This window comes from Magnolia sinica, chromosome 7 (assembly GCF_029962835.1).
Source record: "Magnolia sinica isolate HGM2019 chromosome 7, MsV1, whole genome shotgun sequence".
NCBI classification, from domain to species: Eukaryota; Viridiplantae; Streptophyta; class Magnoliopsida; order Magnoliales; family Magnoliaceae; genus Magnolia; species Magnolia sinica.
Window position 1 is genome coordinate 30,121,207 of NC_080579.1, and position 3,696 is coordinate 30,124,902.

Sequence of the window (3,696 nt, forward strand, 5' to 3'; positions counted from 1 at the left end):
TTACATAGTACGAATGACATCCTTCGATAGGCAAAGGTGCCGTAGGGACATGTAAATGTGGTCTTTTCCTGGTCTTCAGGGGCTATCTCTATCTGGTTGTAGCCCTAATACCCGTCAAGAAAACTGTAATAGGAATGACCAGCTAACCTTTCCAGGATCTGATCAATGAATGGTAAAGGAAAGTGGTCTTTCCTCGTGACGGTATTCAACTTCCTGTAGTCAATGCACATTCTCCAACCAGTAGTGACTCTAGTTGGCACGAGTTCATTATTAGCATTGGCTACGATGGTGATTCCGGACTTCTTAGGGACTACTTGAGTTGGACTCACCCATTGACTATCAGATATAGGGTATATAATACCCACATCCAATAGTTTAAGAACTTCGGCCTTAACCACTTCCTTCATGTTTGGATTTAGTCTACGTTGTGGTTGCCGAGCAGTTTTTGCATTATCCTCAAGATATATGTGATGAGTATAAATCGAGGGATCGATTCCCTTGAGGTCTGCAATCGTCCATCCCAGGGCTCCTTTATGCTCAATGAGAGTAGATATGAGTATACTCTCCTGTTCTTTCTCCAGGTGGGCAGAGATCACCACCGGGTATGTCTCATCTTGACCTAAATAGGCATATTTCAAATCAGAGGGCAAAGATTTTAGGTCAAGCTTCGGCGGCTTGAGGTTAGATGGTAGAGGCACTACATTGGTTTGTGGCAATTCTTCAAATTGTGGCCTCCACCGGTTAACTTCAAGTACTGGTGCAGTATCAAGCAAGGCACACGTCTCCCTAATCATGCCATCATCAAAATCATGGGAGTGGGCCAGGCACGTCTCCAGATTGTCGGAGGATAAAGTCAGCGGTGTCGTTTCTTTCACGAAAGAGTCAATCATGTTAATGTCGTGGAAATCGTCATCATCCTCTGAGTTGCTGCCGTTATTGAAAAAAATGTTTGACTACAATGTCAAATTTCCAAAAGACATAGTCATGATACCATTCCTGCAATTGATAATTGCATTTGACGTGGTAAGGAATGGGCGACCAAGAATGACGGGAATCTGAGTGCTCATGTTATTGATGGGTTCGGTGTCCAGGATGATAAAATCTACAGGATAGTAAAATCTATCGACCTGGACTAACACATCCTCAATTATCCCTCTTGGTACACGAACAGAGCGATCAGCAAGTTGTAGTGTGGTTAGGGTGGGTTTTAATTCACCCAAACCTAACTGTTTGTATACCGAGTAGGGAATCAAATTGACGCTCGCTCCTAAGTCAAGAAGTGCGTGATCAATTCGATGGTTCCCGATTACACATGATATGGTTGGGCTACAGGGATCCTTGAATTTCTGTGGCACGTCTTGCTTCAAGATGGCACTCACTTTCTCAGTCAAGAAGATTTTCTTTTGAATAATTTTTCGTCTTTTGGTCGTGCATAAGTCTTTCAGGAATTTGGCATATGAAGGTATCTGTTTAACGACATCAAGTAGATGAATGTTGACTTTCACCTGTTTCAACACCTCTAGGATATCCTGAGAATTAGAGAGAGGTTTTGGTGAAACCAACCATTAGGGGAATGGAGTAACTGGCTTCTCTAGAAGTTCCGGTTCTACTTTTTGTGGGGCATCACTGGATCCATCATTGTTGTCCTCTTCTGGTTCTTGAGGCTTTTCGGGCCTAACCGGAAGAGTTTTATCAATGATCTTCCCACTCCTAAGAGTGGTGATGGATTTAGCATGCCCCATCTGATTTGAAGAGCTGGGATCATTATTCTCGTACTGCGGTTTAGGATTGGGGAGAGGTTGTGTAGGAAGCATCCCCTTTTCTATAACTGTCATACGAGAATCTATCTTTTGCATAAAATCTGTAATTTCCCGCATTGCCTGAGCCAGCTCTTGTATGGGATTTTGAACCGGTTCCTCTTGAGGTTTCACTTGAATTGGATTTTGATTGAAGAAACCTGGAGGAGTAGCCGTCTATCCATTCCTCCAACTAAAGTTTGGATGATTTTTCCAGCCAGGATTGTATGTATTGGAGTTAGGTCCAGTAAAAGGTCTTTGATAGTTATTTACCGCATTGGCTTGTTCATTCAACACTCCTCGAAAGGCAAGTATTGTAGGACAGTTTTCAGTTGTGTGAATGTTGCAATCACAGATGCCGCAAACAATTTCATTGACCTTATCCTTCTTTCCTTCCATGGCCTCAACTTTCCTTATGAGCGTAGTCACTTTACACTTGAAATCATCCTCTTCTTTCAAGAGATATAATCCACCTTTCTCCTTTAATTGAGTCAGCCTAGACGTGGTGTTCGCCATTGGGTAATAGTCCCATGATTGTGTTTTTTCAGCGAGACTATCGAGGTAATCCCATACCTCGTTAACATTTTTATTAATGAACTCTCCATTACACATTGTCTCGACCATTTGGCGCATGGAAGATGTCAGTCCATCATAGAAAAAATTTGTAATGCGCCACGTTTCAAATCCGTGTTGTGGGCATGAACTGACCAAATCTTTGAACCTTTCCCAACATTGGAAGAATGTTTCATCTTCCTTTTGGGCAAAGTTCATGATTGCTTTTCTGAGGTAATCGTTTTATGATGTGGGAAGAATTTTTTTATGAATTCCCTCTGCAAATCGTTCCATGTGCCAATGGATCTAGGACGCAGTGAATGTAACCACGTCTTAGCTTTCTCTTTTAAGGAAAAAGGAAAGAGTTTCAGCCTAATTGTATCCTCAGATACATTAGGAAAACATAATGTAGCTATAATCTCATCGAACTCTTTCAAATGTAAATATGGACTCTCTGATTCAAGTCCATGAAATTTGGGAAGGAGCTGGATAACTCCTGGCTTGATATCCATTTGTCCTGTGTTTTCAGGAAAAATCATGCATGAGGGCGTACTCACTCCCGCCGGTTGTAGAAAATCTCGTAAAGTACGAGGCGGGGGTGCCTGTTGCACCTCATTCTCATCTTAGGTATCCTCCACCCTAGGTGGAAGTAGAGGAGGTTGGTCTTCAGCCATAACTTCACTTAACTCAGGGGATTTCGAGTGGTGTCTAGTCCTGCGATGGATAGTCAACCCCTCAACCAATCCTCCTTCAGTCAAGAGACGTCGAGTGTTGTCACGGGCCCACTTGGGCATGAAAACACTCGCAGCCCTCAGTTAAAAACCTAATCCTAAGAAAGGAAAAGAAAATCTAGAGAGAAAGAGAGAGTTGGAAAGAAATTACCAAATTGGAGTCCTAAGTTAAAAACCTGCAAAATAAAACAAAAATAAGTTAGATTCTAAAAAGAGAAGAATGATCCTTTAAAAGAAAAATAACAGTAAATTAATTTCTAAAAGAAGGTATTCTTAAAAGAAAGTGGAAATTTCTAAAGTAAATTAGGGAAGATCTAAACTAGAAAGTAAATTATTAAAAGAGAACTGAAAAATAGAAAGTAGGGAAGGAGCTTACCGAATTAGAAATTTCTATCTTAAAGGCCTACAAAATAGGAAGGCTAGTTTCTAAAAAAATTCTAAAAATAAATTAGGAAACAAATTTAATTCTAAGAGAGTTGAAATTAGAAGGTTACTAGAGAACAAAAAATAGAAATTTAATCTCTAAAAGGGAAATAACTAACCTAGTTTCTAAAAACAAAAGAGGAGAGTTTTTTTTAAAAATAAACTATTTCCTACAAATAGAGAAATACTTGAGT

The 3,696-nt window shown here is 40.3% G+C and overlaps 1 non-coding gene across 1 annotated transcript; it reads left to right on the forward strand.

Annotated features, from left to right (window-relative positions):
* Positions 1–2,478: 2,478 nt before the first annotated feature.
* On the forward strand, positions 2,479–2,585 carry LOC131252313 (small nucleolar RNA R71). The gene has a single exon (XR_009174342.1). It is a non-coding gene; the product is annotated as a small nucleolar RNA R71 (small nucleolar RNA).
* The last annotated feature ends 1,111 nt before the right edge of the window (positions 2,586–3,696 follow it).